At 37.2% G+C, this 17063-nt stretch overlaps 1 long non-coding RNA gene across 1 annotated transcript; it reads right to left on the bottom strand.

Moving 5' to 3' along the window:
- Positions 1 to 939: 939 nt before the first annotated feature.
- LOC311293643 lies at positions 940 to 16837 on the bottom strand. Its single transcript, XR_014627952.1, has 4 exons — positions 15874 to 16837; positions 13302 to 13387; positions 5752 to 8448; positions 940 to 5667 (listed from the first exon to the last, which is right to left on the bottom strand). It is a non-coding gene; the product is annotated as an uncharacterized lncRNA (long non-coding RNA).
- Between the last annotated feature and the right edge of the window lie 226 nt (positions 16838 to 17063).

Below are 17063 nucleotides of genomic sequence, written 5' to 3'. Positions count from 1 at the left end.
TGGACAGGAGGAGAAACTCGCGCGCAATCGGGGGGACGTGGAGGCAAAATGACAAAATAATTAATCAGAATACTTAGCAAAAGTTGCTCCTGCTCCTATATATTACTAGCTCATGGACACCTCCTACTCACACTCTCCGTCTCTGCAAGTTTCGGAAGGGAATGATTCAGATTTCTCTTGGCCCAGCTACTAGAAGACAGACGGGTTTCTCACGTCACATCTACGTCGTCAAGCTTAGTTTGAGTCTGCACAGTACGCTCGACCATCAGGAAGTGAGTGCTTCTAATTGACTTCACTTGTCTCCGTTGAATCCAATGGGGTCGCTGTGTCCAGTTTATATACTGTCTATGATTGGGACACAACTAATCACTAACCAGTCAACGATTGTTTCAAAATTATTGTTTCATTCGGGGATGAAATGAGGGAGGAGTCTTCGAGTCTTCGTTCACTCAACCGATTCTTTCAAACTTAATGATTCATTTGCTAGAAGCTTGTGTTGCTAGGAGACACGGCCGCGACATTTGAACTCTTTAAACTGTTTTCTTTGACGGAGCAACACACACGAACTAACTGCCAATATTGTGTCCGAAATGTAAGTAACTCACTATACATTTCTTGTTTATTAAAATTTCGTATAATATCACACTCGCAATCAAGGTGTTTGTCTGAACATTACTTGTGTGATATCATATTGCTTAAGATGTAGCTGGTTTCTTATCTTTGATAACTTTTGATGCCATTAAAATGCTGAATATCTTGATGCTCTCTTCCATTAATAGACAAAATCCAATGTGCAGGTTTATTGTCTGGGCATTTATGACCATACTTGAATGATGTTAGGAATCTCTTTATTGATAGAGATAAGGATATGATATGCTAAAAGTGCTGGTTTTGCAGTCCCCCCCATACAGCATGTTCACGACCAAGAGATCAAGCATGACAGCTTTATTGCAGCTTTATTGATACAGGAGGCCAGAATAATTACACAATGGCAGGCTGACACTATTGATCACACTATTGATAATCATATTTTAATGCAAAGCTCTGCTCCCTGAACACACAAACAAACAGCCAGGAGTGGTTGATCTTTCCCAATAAGAGACAAAACATGACACATGCTCATACACAAAATTCACACAAATCATAAACCATTTAGCCTTTTTTTTAAAACCATATTCTGATATGAAATGTTGCAGGCAAAAAATAAATAAAAATAAATTGGTTTCAAAGAACTAGAATAGAGAATAGAGATGAACAGCACTTTGTAACACATAGGAGGACAGTGATGATAACTCTGTCTGGTCTGATGATAATTTGTACTCTGACTACTGGCAGAATGCAGGGCCCTTACAGAAGATGACGTTCTTTAAATGTCTCGTATGACATAATATGACAAGAGGAAATAGCATTAATAACAGTCACCCAGAGGGGTGTGTGAAAAGAGGGAAGAGTGTACTTAGACTTAAATTACATCCATCCTATGCCCTATTTCAAATGTCAGTCATCAAACCAATATTTTGGTTTGTTGTATTAACTTTTTTGTTTGACTTTTCCCACAGTGCTCCATATATTTTCATTCTTTCACCGCTGTAGTTGGTTGCTGAAGTCCAAGTGCAACATATAGTAAAAATTAAACAGGATTTGTGTGTGACGTTGAGAGGCATGAGCTAAAATGTATTGATGCATATGGTTTTCTGAATTATCGCCCTTTGATCCACACCTAGAAAAACATTAAGCTTACATAAAAAGGAAAGACCAAATTTATTGCTATATGAGGGAACAAAAATAGTTCTTACGACTCGTTAAAATGAGCAGCACTAGACCGTGTTTCCGTTTTGGCAAAGAGTTCAAAGCACATCTCTCGTTCTTTTTTTCCATTTCAGCCAGACCCTGAGCCACTGGGGTGCAGTTTCACAAAGATCATACCACTGAGTGGTTTTCAGATTTAAGGGCCAAAGACCCACAAATGTTCTTGGCCGTGGTATTCAGTGACAAAACATCGCAGTTTTAGCTGTGAATATGTGGCTGTTCTGATAGCAGATCAAATTTACCTTTTGGACACATTATGGAATGCCAAAAATTCAGGTTGTTTCAATCAAGATGAATTGTTTTAAATCGAATTAAACCAGACCAAGTATGCAATAACTTCACCTAGTTATGGGGGCAGGTAGAATGATGAGACATGCAGTCTCTTCTGAATCAGATGCCAAGAAAAATACAGTTTTCCTTTTATATGACCAATTGAATGAACAGAGTCTCCTTTATGAGACTATCCTCCCTTTTAACTATGCCGTCTGCTTACATAGGACTGCTGTTACAATGGATTACACAGATAATTAAATGAGTGATTACTTTTAAATATGTTGTGATATGGTATGCTTAGAATGATGTAATTGCATAGGCTAATATGAGGGAACTTGGAAAGTGAGCTTCATACACACACACACACAAAATGATAAAACAACTGTTCTTCAAAAGCACAGTTGTCGGTACCCGGACAAAAGCTGTTATTTCATCTAAGCAAAGGAACGGCGATTCCCTGTGACAGCGTGATGGATATAAGTAAGCTGCGTATTTACAGAAGCTGATTGCATTTGAAAAAGAAAGAGTTTTCCACCCATCCTTCCTCTTATCTCCGGTCATAAATCACCCCTGCTGGCCTGCATAAATGGGGCTCTTCATAAACTTGGCACAAGCAATTCCATTTTAACCTTTACATGTGGCACTGGTCATACACTCTAAATGCAGACTGTGACCCTCATGACCTTGACCATTCATATTTAATAGTTATTAAAAGCCAGTGGCAATCTAGGCAACAAAAACAGCATCTACAACTAAAATCATTAATGTGTTTTCCATAAGACATGTTCACAGGTAAGATATGCATAAAGATGAGCAGTTGAGCATGTGCGCTTCCTGCGTCTTTCCATTTCATCGAATGCTCCATAATCAGTCTTATGGCCATGCTAACCTTTGACTTGGGTCCCCACTGTAAAGGCATTGCTCTTTGCCCCTAGTCCATTAGACCTGGCTGAAGTATACCTTTATAATTGCCACAGCGACCATCAAATGAACATATGAAAGCATAGTGGGGATGGGTAGAGGAGTCTGGCTGCTAACCTTTTGACCTCTGGGTCAACATGTGCACCAGATGCTTTTGTCGAGACAGTTCATTCTGCCTTTAGCTTTGTACTGTATGGGTCGGCATGTCAGGATTATTGATGGACCCCCGACAAATATTTTATAGTTTGTGTTCGACCTTTGACGTCGGTGGAGCAAAATGACAGCAGACTATGTGTCACCACTGCAAACTACATCAGAATAAATGGCTGCAACGGCTGAATGAACCCTGTTTACAGTTTTAACGTTTCTGTGATCAGAGATCTGTGCTCTTTTTGTATATTTTAATTTGGCTCCGAAGTACTGAGTTAATAGATAGTTTGGTTGCATTTTCTGACCCTTGCTTAGTTGTTGTTATTTTGTTCAATGTTACCAAAAGACCCTGTATAGTGTTATGGATCCTGAATGCAGTTTTCCTCCAACCATTCCCCTTAAACAGTGGCAACATCAAAGGCTTCACAAACCCTCAAGTTTCTGCACTTTACAGATATACATAACAAACCATGACAAAAGGATTGTGCCTTGACTTGCTTGTTTGGTTCTAGACGGCTCAAAGGTGTTGCTGCGTTTCCATTCCATTTGTTCTTTTTGTTTTTCTTCTGTATGAAATAGTGTTGTGTGTATCACAGTACTCCGACACTTTGTCCACATTATGTGTGGTAGCTTGACGCTAACTTTCTATACTTTGCTCTGGCTATCTCAGCACACCAGGCAGGCAAGAAAAGAGAAAAAGAACAACGAAATCCCTCAGCTAGCCACCCTCCCCTTTAGCACCGTTAGCCTCTTCATAACAGACCCAGGCTTATGCTGAAGCACTGTGATTAAGATAAGCCCAACCGCAGCTGGACAATTACCTGACAACTAACCTTTTCTGGAGCCACTTAAGGATGTAAGGACCCCTGAGAACTGTTGTTTTTTTTAGAGGAACACAGCTCTTGACAGCAAGGATCCTGGGAAGAGGCTAGCAATGAGTTAGTATCATAGCTGAGATTACCTTATTTCACCCACAGCATCAATGTTGAAGGACTTTGTTTCTAGACAGAGCTGAAAGGGCATTAGGATTGATTTGGTCTGTGTGTGTGGGGTGTTGAGTGTTTACACTTCAGTGCCTTCAGTGGAAGGACAGTAAGTAATTCTGCTCAAACAAACAGAGATGGAGACATCAAACCTGAATGAGTAGGCCTACATCTTTTAAAAAATGGCAAATGGTATTAGATGCGTGTATTCATATCAAACTTTTATGAAATCAACCAGGAATATAACTGAAATGTAATTTCAACACGTTCAAATTGTGGATGCATGCAAGGTGTTGAACTGGTCATTCAAGACTTTATGGGAGAAGAACCACCGTCATTTAATTTGTGTAAGACTTCATTGTCTTGTGAGCATATATTGCTGGACTGCAAATATAATGTTGAAATATCTTTAGTTTGTCCTTAAATGTCAGTAAGAGTTTATTGTTTGTATTATAAACTATTAGCCTTTGTCCTTACCATGGTAGAAAGAAGAAAGAGAGAGAGAACAAGCGAGAGAGAGTCTTTAACTCGAGAAGCTAGTGTGTAATATTACAGGCTTTCCTGTAGCCCACAATGCTAAGGTCATGGGTTTGGTACCCAGGGAAAGCAAGAACTGATAAAAATGTTAATGTGTACCTTGAAGGCAATGTCTGCCAAATGCATACATATAAATGTAACAAAGCAATGCATTTTCACTTGAAAATATTCAGACACAGGCCATTTTAGGTGGGGTGATGTAATATCAGTTACTCCTTGTTATAAGGTGAATTACGGCACTTATGCTCATGTGACCCAAACCTGAAGTGACCATTTTAAAGGTGTAATTCCCTTCTGGTAATTTGAAGTATTGCACTCAGAACATTTCTAAACTAAAGACTTGGAACCACCACTTGACTGAGGATGCACATCAGATTGATTTTGTTGTGTGTGTTTGTGCATGTTATGTGTTCCAGGCCCTTTAGAGTCCACATAGAGGGTCCTGGCCGGAGCTCCACACACTCTCTCATCTTCTGCCCAGGCCTGCAACATCACAACGACAGCCCCAGAGCTAGCAAACACAGTCAGGGGTGAGTGTTTATAGGCTACATTTGTTAGGGTTCTCACTGTGGTGCTTAAATATGATACCCATATGTTCAGCTAATGCACAGAAACTGTTGCTTGGTAGGATGGTGTTGTAAACATCTCGGAGGTCACTCGTACCTGTGATTGGCCGAGGCAAAGCGCACATAACCTGCACAGCCAGACAGTCGGTCATTACCAATCCATTCTGAGCTGTGAGTGGGGGACGTAAGTATTCAAGACTTATGGCTTTGTTCAAGTGGAGCGCGAGCTTTCTCCTGGGGTTAATGCCCGCTGTGAATGCGGCTGTCAGAATCGAGCTTCTCTCTGGTTTACGCTCGTGAGGCAAAGTCAGGGGTTATTTGCTGCTATTTTTACAAGAAACGGGTTGATTTGTCTTAGGCCATTACCGTCTATTATGGCCGGGAGTCTCCGGGAAGGAGGTGGGAAGCAGCAAACGCTGGCATTCTGCCTAAAGAGAAATCAATGAAACAAATTAATCCTTCGCAGGCCGCACTGACACAGTAATCCATCATTCAGGGGTGCTTTTACACACCGAATCAGGGAGCCAGGGCTGAGGGAGAGAGCCCCAAGGGATCGCTCGCTCGCACACACATACACACAAGGCAAGACATGAACAGTCTGGTGGCACCCGCCACACAGCTGCAATCCCGCAGCCCAATGTCTAAAGGGAAAGAGATGAAAGACGTAGCATTTTATAATGGTCATTGCACGGAACATGTTCCAAGGTCGCGTCATAGTCGACTGTCTGCGGTGTTTACTGTGTGTTGATTGTCGGCGACACCACCTAAACGCCAGTAAAGAAGGCACTGACAGACATGGTACAGTACATGAAGGAGAGCCAAAAAGTAGAGAAAGAATACGACAGAGGGGCATTGAGATTTCTTTTCCACCCACCACATCATGTGGTGTCGCTTTGTTCAGAAAGCTAAACATTCACTCACATTGTTCCAGTGATCAGGCACTGTGATGCAGCAGTGCATTTCCTTGGAGACCTGCTTCCTGAAGCAGAGCAAGTGTCATCATCAACAAAATACACCATTATAACCACATGTAAAGATTAACATTATATATAATCTCATCTTCCAGCCCCCAATCTCTAAATTAACACAAAAAATATTTAAATACAAAAGTACTATGATACAGTATGTGCAAATGTGGCATTGTGGAGAAACCGACCAATAAGAGAACAACTTCAATGATAGCACATGATATGGTCATGTGATCTGCTCTGGGAAACATCTCTGTCCTTTGAGAGCTGTACACAATAATACTCCAGATAAAGCATGTGATTTCAGACAAAGAGAAACGCAGGAAATGAGAAACAGAAGAAAAGATGTTAATATGCACATACGCAAAATAATTTATTTGGAGGCATTCAGATATGTCAAACTTTAACACTGGTCAGATCATATACATTCTGCACATTAAATCAATACATAGAGGATTACTGCTCTAAATGTAATATTTACAATATAGTATGGCATACTTTATTAGTTGTTTTGCACTTTTGGGTGCTGCTTCACAGGTAAACCCCAGGGGATGGTGAACATAAATAAGGCAGAACCAGCTCTTCAAGGTAATGAGGGAATGCCACTTACCTTTAAGCTTTTTCTTATAGATGACTAGCAATATGGGGATATTTCAGGACAAGAGGAAGGAGGTCAAAAACACTGAATATATAACCAATCAATACATTTTGTGATTGTGGTATGAGGAGGCAGAACTTATATATTATTTCCATGTTTATTAAATAATACCACATGGGAAAAAATGCATCTCATCCCCCCCAGGACAAATTCACCACTGCTCCTAATGCCAAAAACATACAATTGTAAAAACATATTGTTTGTGATCTGCAGAGAATGCTCTGTTGCAAACATTCATAATCATTTAAAGCAGAAAACATGTGGTTTAAAATCAAATAAATCCAGCAAATTAGGAACATATGTTGACTGGTGAGTAGTTTGTTTCATCAGTCAATTGATAATAGCTCAATAAACATATTGGCAGATAGGGTTCACCGCATATGTTGCAACTGACAACTTTGTCTGTGTAATAAAAGATTAAATCTGACACTTTCATGGCTAAAAACATCATTGTGTTTTCAGACATAGAATGAAATAATACAGTATGAGATGATCCCTAATACTGCATGCGTGTGTCATAATAAATGAGTGGATCATCTCACATATATGTAAAAAGAGTCTGGAAGTTTATGAGCATTACAATACGATGACTAGATCTATTTATATGGATTGCTTTGTTCATTGTCCCAGGTGTTCCTCTAATTAGCTATACTGCCAAATAAATAAGTTTGTCATCATGTCACCTAACAAATTTGTTTCATGTGGTAACATAAATCGATTGGTAACAAAAATATATTGATTTGACTAAACTGATGACATTATTGTGACATCTAAAAAATAGGTCAGGCAAGGGAGACAGAAATGTATATTTTTAGTAGTTTTTAAAATTGAAACTGTGAAAATCCTGCTGTTGAAAATGTAGCTGCTAATAATTAATCATGTAAACTATAGTTTCCTTTTTCAAAATCCTTTTCATACAATGAATAATTTAGAAAACTTGCACAGAAATGTGTTAGTTTGCATTCTCTCTCATTCTTTCTTTGTCATTTTCTTTTATCTCTATCTTTCGGTTTTGTTTTGCAGTCCCTCCTTTCCCTTTTGTCTCTTGCTTATATGATGCGCCTAATTTTGTGCTCAGAGGTCAGGGAGTTTATTGCTGACTGGAATTTAAGATCTGCAGGATGTTCAATTCACTGAAGGAAAACATACACAGCTTTCCATGCAGGAAGTCCCTCACTAACTGCTGTCCTAACCATGGGGTGGAGAGCTACATTTGGAGTGCCACAGCTGTCTGTAATCGGTCCTCTTTCACTTTCAAAAACATGCTTTTTTCACAGATTTTTAAAGAAGAGCTCTGGTAACCTGACTATATTTATCAAAGGTTGATGGTTTATGAGGTAAAGACAAAGAGATTGCTTTGAGGAATGTGTGTTCATGGAATCATGGCTGCATTCTTTTCCTTTGCTGACAGATAGAACTGATAGAGGGACACTGCAAGAGTAATACGTGCAAACAGAGATGCAGGTGCTGTTTTTACATTCTATGAGTGTAAGTGTGTGTATGTTCAAGTATAATCAAACCATGATCATGTGTTTTTCCACCTAAAGCATGCAGATATCTCATAGTTGTCCGTCTTTGAGAATCTGAAAAAGAAAAACAGAAAACAAGATAATGCTTATTGAGAGTGTGCCACTGTCCCGTTTAGCTGAAAGTTCACTGAGCACTTTCTTAAAAGAGAAGCAGAGAGAGAGACGGTCAGATTCTAAGGTTATGTGTCTATTGCCTTTGTGTAGTGATTGCTAGGAAATGTATAGATGCGCAGACAAGGAGTATATTCTTCATTGTCACTGCAACTATCTATTACTAGCTTATTGACATATTCTGATGAAGAGGGGCAAAAAGAGTGACAAAGTTGGGGGGACGAGTTGTTTTTGGTGACCAAACTGCCTTATATTCCCTATTTTAATGCCTTTGACACTGAATCAACATGCACCAATGCTAATTTTCTATATATTGTAATCATTACGTTCACAACTTGTAATAATTACCTCAATGAGCTCATTGTTTCTGCCTTAAATTAATACATGCTGTTAGCTATCTAAAATCATGTATTAAATGTATATGTACATTTCTAAAATACATTACTTGGACACAGTCACTTCCATATAGATCACTCTAAATTGTAATGTAGACACAGTTTTTTTAAAAGCTGCTTTGAAACTATTGTGAAAAGCGCTATTCAAATAGTAATGAATTGAAAGTGGACATGACAGTAGCAGTGTTCAAACCTTAGATTTAGTCAGTTAATTTATCAAAAACAATATAATAGAAACGATGAGGAAACTTTTTGCTTAGTGACAGGAAAGACACGTAGGTAAATCATGAGTGCTGCTCTTGATCTGATTCCTGATTTGGGTTTTGTTGTTTAAATCCAAAGGTCTGAGCTGAATCTGTGACTGAGGATGCTTGACATTGTTGAACATATGACTGAGGGCAACTAGAAGTGAGACTAAACAGATTACCAGTATGATATGCATTGTTTACATAGATACACTACACCACACCCCATACAATTAGTTGGAGGATTATGGATATTATGAATTCTGACAAAACAAAATACATCTTCAGCAAATGTATGGTGTCTGATGACTGAAGGGAGAAAATGTAAGTGACTTCTGATTTCATTATATTATGCAAATTATGTGATAAGAAAAGCTATTATTGATAGGTTGATATATTTGTATGTCACACTTTGTTTTCTATGAATCTGAGCACAGTTAAGACAAACCTATCTGTCACATGAGACAATATTGGACATTGGTGACAAAAATTATATCTACTGGGTTTTGGCTTTGTATAGGGAACTAAAGTTGCTCTTGGCAGACATTCCAGGAAGTAAGATCATCATACTTAGATGGGTTCTGTTCCTCAAACTATACAAACAAATTGGCAGATGTAAAACTATAAATAATGTATATTAAAATAATAATGAAATGGTGCACAGGATAATGATACACTGACAGTACTATGAGAAAAAAATAGTTAATAATAACGGTAACACTACAATAAGGTTGCATTAACTACTTAAGTTACACACGAACAATACTTCTACAGCATTTATTAATCTTAGTTCATCTTAATTTCAACATTTGCTAATGTATTATTAAAACCTTGTATTAAAAGTTGTATTTGTTACCATTAGTTAATGCACTGTGAACTAACATGAACAAACAATAAACAACTGTATTTTTAAATAAATACTGTAACAATGTATTGCTCGTTGTTAGTTCATGTTAGTTAATACTGTACATTTACTAATGGCAACAAATGAAACCTTATTTTAAAGTGTTACCATAATAACTTGGAAAAGAACCTTAATGTTACAATACCTAGTCTGTGCACATATATACACACGTGTTCTGTTTACTGTTTATATATTTTTTTATTGTAATGTACTTTGTATAATATGTAAGTGCTCTAAGCTCCTGTAAACAAGAACATACCTTTTATGTGTTGGTGCATATTCAAAGATAGAGCCAGTGAAGCTCTGTCTGATTTTGATCATCCTTTTTCTCTCTCATGGTTCTGTTTTCTCGCAGGAAGTCATCAGGTGGCATCTTTTATTAGCTATTTAAGCATCTTTGCTCTTAAATAAAGACACACATCATTCACTCAGAAAGTCTCCTGACTATACACAGCTGTTCTGGACATTCGTGGGGGAAAAGATTTCTGAACCCAGTGAGTCATCAATTTAGCTGCCTGTTGGAGCTCTAGATAGCCTCAAACAACCTGCCAGTATTTGCCTTAAAACCCTAATGCGACGAACTACTCAGCAAAGTGAAAATTACTCACAAACCCAATTTATTTTACCTTGTGACTCAACATTGCTCCATAGAACTGTTGTTTTCACTTTATAAGAAGAAGCAGGTCGGAAGCTATTTTCTTCATTTGTAACTGATACTGTAAAATATATCTACATGTTGATACTTCAAGCTGCATGTTTGTATAAGGTATAAGGGAGATTACTTTTTTGTATTTTAAAGTTTACTTTAGAGAGAATGTTAACTTATAATTTGGGGGCAAATTTTATTTTTTGACAAAAGATTTGTTTAGGAGTTAATCTAATAGTTTTATAGTACTATTTAAATAAAAAATAAAATAAAAACAATGTGGCATGACTCATTTAGCATGTTTGAGCTATTGCTTATGATCTTTTCTCACATCTCCTGTCACTTCTATCACTGAATCTTTGACAACTCAAAATACCTGAGGTGGGTGGGTGTGTGTGTGTGCCAATCTTAATCATATTTACCATTAGACAACGGCAAAGCATTTAGTTTGAGTGAAACTGAAAATTATATTTGAAAAGTCAGACATTAGGTGTCTTTATCTGTAGTCGTCCTGCACGTGTACATTATCACCCTTTTTAAGGCAATTAATCTCGTCTGTCTTCCAGCGTGGATGTGCCTAAGACAGACGAAATTCCAATTAAATTCCCTCTGCGGGTCGGTTTAAACAGACCATTATAAATATGCGAGGTGACTCTCTACCTCACACAACAAAAGCTCTCCCTCTCAAATACAGTCGCTTATCGTTGCTCTTCTCTGCTAAGAAGACTTCCGCTCGTGTTAAGCGGTGTGCTTATTTAGGATTTGCTCATTCGTTGTGAAACCATAACAAAACGCGATGACTAAAGGTTTAAGCAGATAAAAGTAGGGTGGACATTTGGTTTCTCGGCAATCTCTAGGATTATAAATTATATTGGGGTGTAGGATAGCCCTACTTTTTGTGTTGAATTCCTAACTAACTTAACCCCTTGTTTCCTAAAACACCTTGAACTAACAACGTTAAATAGGATAATAGAGCTGGATTTATATATTACATAGGCTTTTTATGTTACAGTAGAAGGCTAGGACTATATGACTATTTTCAATCATATAAACCATGTAGCCTACCACAACGCAATACACGACTGTGCTGGTTGCAGGTCGGTATCGGCTACGCTCTTATCGTTGTAGGCTAACTAATGTCCGTAGGCCTACTTTATTTTACAAACAAACAAGCACATCAACGTTCAGCGTTTACAGGAGCAGTCAGGTGCAAACGTGCTTAACTAAGGCATTCACTTTCTCCAATATGTTGAAGAGTTGGTCTCTCCAAAACGAAGAGTGTGAAACTGCCTAAAGTGGAAATTGCGCGTCATCTTGCAGGTGTTTAAGTTATCAATAATTACAGAATTTAATCAAATTAAGGATTATGGCTTTGGTAAGATAATATTTTATAAATATCGATGCTATACTGTAGCTAGATGTTAATGAAAATAATAAAATATTAATTCATTTATTGTGTTTATTAAAAAATATTTTAGGAGCACATGTTGTCTTCTGACATCAATATCATAATAAAAAATATAGCTTCTCTCTCTTGCCATTATTTATTTGTTTATCAAAGTAGACCAGCATAAAGTTATAGCCTACCGTGTAGGCTAGTCTGCAAGTAAATCCAGACCTATCACGTGACATGCGCACGCCGTTAAGTGCCGCTTTCAATGCGATTTTTTACACACTTTTTTTCCAGGGAGTATGGTAGCCAAATGAATGTGAAAATTATCACAAGGCATTAATATTGTTTATTAAATGTCCCATTGCCTCCGATGAACTAAAAACAAGATAAAAGTTTAAAAAATATCATTTTAAATTCACGTAAAGAAGCTGAGTGGTTGCTATGAGACTCTCCTTAAAACGATTACGTTCTATTTATGTAGCGATGCTTTTGAGAAAACATGCCCGAGAGATTAAGTAGCCTACTTACGTGCACCTGACGTTTTACTTCTGCTTCCTTCTGCTTTTGCTTCGGGAAACCCAGCCCTTATAGGCTATCTTTATTAAATATCCCCCCATGTGTTTGCTAAAAACTAATTTAAGTAGCCTATAACGCCTCGACAAGTCGACACCTACAGTTTTACTGTCATTACAAATATTTATTTTTAATTAATTATTTTTAGACTTTTATGAATTCTGTCAGTGCTGATGAGTTCCTTCCCATGTCTACAGGACCTAATATCTGAGATGGAGCTCCTTAAGGATTTGCTGACAACATACGATACGTGTACTTTAGTGTCATTGTTGTGGTTTTCATGCCTTTTGAGGGAATGTCAGAAGCGCAAGTTAGCCTAATTATGGGTCTGGGCTCGTTTTAACTGCTAACGGATTTATGATCTTGGTCTATGAGGCCATCCAAGGCAATTAGTACATAAGCTCTAAATAGATGATGGTTTGTGAGCAATAAAACCATTACCTCCAGCATAAACTGACAGTCTCTCTAACTAAACTCCTACCACAAGCTAACTAGAAAGAAAAAGAAAAAAAATCCCCAATTGTGGACAATTACAGTCAACTCGATGTTATAATTAATTCGGAATTTGACAATGCATTTAGTTTTGTGGGCCACTCAAAAATCTATAAGCTTTAAAAAAATAATAGGCCTATTTTCATACCTGTTTTTCTTCATCCCCCGTGACGACCACCGTAATCATCCTATAGGCCATCAACAGAGCCCCACACTGGCAGTAAGATGATTCGCCTGTTTATGTGCATTGTAAATAAAGAGATATTAAAGTTTTCTTTTCTTTTCTTTTCTTTTTTTAATAATCTGTTTGTTTGTTTTTTCTCCAAAAAAATAAAATAATAATAATAATAATCTATAGCTTTAGTTGGTCAGCTGACCCAAGATGTAAAGTGACTGCCATGCTGTTTATCACGCCTATAGGCAATATTCAGCTAAATCTTCAAGCATGAAACACAAATGGGTGGGGGGAATGCTGGAGTGATTTTGTGCGAAACATTAATGAGTAAGTCTTTTAAATAGCCCATGCAGTAATATTAAGTGGCGTAGTTTAAGATATTTTCCACAACTCTCCCCACTACCCTTTCCATTAAGAGCGATTAGATGATGTCCATTGAAAGTTGCTGATCCATAGAGAAAATGGCAGTGGATAAAAGGCGATTTCAAGTGACCTTCTCGTCCCTTTCACACCAATCTGAGCCCCCAAATAGTTAGGGATCAAATTGAACAAAAGCCCCCTCCTCTTCCCTTTCAACTCACAAAGTGACAAAAACCCACCATCGCATTAGAGAGGCGCGCAACGTGTTTAAAAACTGTGAGATTATTACAGAGAGCAAAATATAAACCAACTACAAAATGTCTGTCTTAACATTATTTGTTTTCTTCAATGCAACACTCACAACGTAGATAACTTTAAAACTATACCATAAGCAAATGCTTCCCAAAATGTTTATCACATTTAAATTATCCGCAATTATAACTAAAACGCGTTGTGTTACTTGCAAGGTAGTGATCCTCTACTTTGCTAAAAGTTTTGATATATTGCTGTGTTAATTACTTTTTCCTTTTTTTTATCTGTATTTGTTCAAGTTTATATTTCTGTCATGCATTTTTTTCTATTAGTATCTATGCCTATATATTTAAACCTTCATATTATACTTTTGTATGTACTTAAATTCTAAAACTGCTCATGACAGGCCTGGTATCAAGCAACAGACAATTCAGATATGTCTTTAGTATAAATTGATCCAGTCATTATGATATACTAGCAATTCAGTTTCAAGGGAAGCTTTATTTTATCTGTATACGGAGGCGAAGAGGTATAAACTACAAACCTAACTCTTTAGAGTGTTTTAGGTTCAGATGTTTACTGTAAAATCTGTAAATGTAAGTGAACAATTTTTTTTTTTTTACAATTTATTCTGTTTTCAATGGGACTTTGGATAAAAGTAACATCATAGGTTTTATCCCTGCGGTGTCCTTAGAGTTTATAGCATCTAACCCGAGCGTATTTACGTTCGTGCTCACTTGGTAGGAGGTCCGCCATTCGTGGGATTTTATTACTCGAGCAGCTCTTAGGGTGCATGCATTAGACTAAACGGTATATGTTGTTTATTGCTATTTTGAACGAGTTTGCACGGTCATTAAGAAATATAACACTATATTACAAATTACATGAGGTGCTGTGAAACGATTAATTACCATCACCATCATTATTATTATTGATATTATTATCATCATCATCATCACACATCAAAACATTACAGCATAAAGACCATCGTTGATTTTAATAGATAACATAACTTAGTCATATGATTGATTATCTAATTTAATTGTATTATTTATAATGATAATTATCCTTTATATTGCCATTTGAAACTTTTTGAACATTGTTTTACACTTTATTTTACTTACTTCCTATCGATAAAACGTTCATTACAAACTCATGACTAACAAAAGCTTTTTGATGAGTACAAGGCCTAACGCTATATTAAATAGGCACACACACAAACATATATATATATATATATATATATATATATATATATATATATATATATATATATAATGATCCCAAAAATAAAAATAAGTAATATATAGGCCTAGTGAAATGTGCTCTCTCTCTCTCTCTCTATTTAATTGTGCCATAATTGCCTTTAAGTATGTTGATAACTCATTAAAGTCATGAGGGGAAAAAATCAATCCTTTAAGGTAGATATAGGCTATAGGCTACATTTATACTTCTTTTAATTAGTTTTTTTGCTTCTTCTCAAAATTGTTTATTTTTTTATGAACACGCGTCAGCCCTACTTTATTCTGAACATGTCTATCGTATAATCGTCCTTTTAATCCGTTGACATTATCACTTAGACAAACAGACTGCTATCGATCTTCCCATTACGAGATCATACAAGACGAATAACACAGGTGAAAAGGCGTTTCTTAAAGTCAAACGTTCAGTCATGTTCAGCGTTACTACAACGTTAGAGGTTTTTTTGTTTTTAAGAGTAAGTAGGCTAGTGCAAGTGATCGATAGAATTCTATCCACCGATCTCCCGTGGTCTGTATCCGCATTGCTTTCACCTGACAGTCTCACGTTCTTAATTTGATGAGTATTTGAGGTTTTAGTTTGATACAAGTTTACGTATACATTGCGAGATATTTATATGAATTTCACCCCCCCAAAAAAATCTGGGATTGCATAAAGTGATAAAAGTACTTGCCTTTCAAATATGGACCAAACTGAGAAACCGCCGATCCCAAAGTATGATACCCACCAGTCGCTGGGCGCTCGCACTTTGAATGTCCAAGTGTCCACTTTACCATTTCTTCAATACTGTTTTCATGCGTGCCTTGTGTTCCCATTCGCTGTCCCTCTCCCTCTCTCCCCTCTCGCTCTCTTCCCTGTCTGTGGAGTAAAACCTTGATGCTACACTTTAAGAAGTTTCTCTTTGTTCCTTTTAATCTTATTCGTTTCACCTTTGCAAAGAACAGAGGACAGCAGCGTGCGTTTCTGCGGATCGGTGTGAGGAGAGACGGAGGAAGCTCCGCGGTCGAGTTGAAAATAGGCTACCTATTTGTAAGGGTTTCGTAAACGGACGGATGTCGGTGTTTGCCTCCTCTTAACTTCTTTCGCACAGTTTTGGACCGTTGATGCAGAGTTCATATATAGCAGAGTTCTGGTGAAATAGTTTGTCATGATAAAAGTTACTAAGAGGTTTATTTAATAGCCTGCTTAATTTGCTTTTAAACATCTCGGTTATGTCAACTGGCAATGACCACAACTTGTTTCTCCATAAAACTAATTATTTCTAAGTATAGACATTGCTAAATAAAACAGGCTATATGATGATTTCAAAGATCTAGTGCAACTTGATCATCATTAAGCCTAAGTGTCATAAATACATCAATAAAATTAAAATCTGATAAATTAATCCCACAGCGTAATTCGTCTCTGAACTACATTTAGGAACATGCAAAAAATGACAATAAATTACTCATTTTATGTCGCTGTAATTGTCTACTGTACGCTAGATGGCAGCCCGATCCAGACATTATAAGCCTGTACAGCGCAGCCTTCGGCATTCATGCACAAAAAGCCGGTTTCCCTGCGCATTATAGTCTACAAAAAACTTCCATCGTTGATAATCTGTTAAAACACACTGAACGATGGATTTTTATACTTTCCAATATCATACTAGTCTGATTCCTCTTTTGTGCCCTAGCTGGCTGCTTGATCTGTTTCCTATCACTGCTAAAGCATTCCATTATACTGATATCTTTTTAGTCAAACTATAGTCTTCACGAGTCCCAATACGTTTTTCATTTATTTATTTGATCGTTTTACTGAGAACTATATGAATATAAGTGACGCGTGAAAATCTGCTTTATGCATTGATACGCAGTTTCCAAT

The sequence above is a fragment of the Rutilus rutilus genome (assembly GCF_951802725.1).
Source record: "Rutilus rutilus genome assembly, chromosome: 7".
NCBI classification, from domain to species: Eukaryota; Metazoa; Chordata; class Actinopteri; order Cypriniformes; family Leuciscidae; genus Rutilus; species Rutilus rutilus.
Note: the sequence above shows the minus strand (reverse complement) of the source record. Positions and strands in the feature narration are given on the sequence as shown.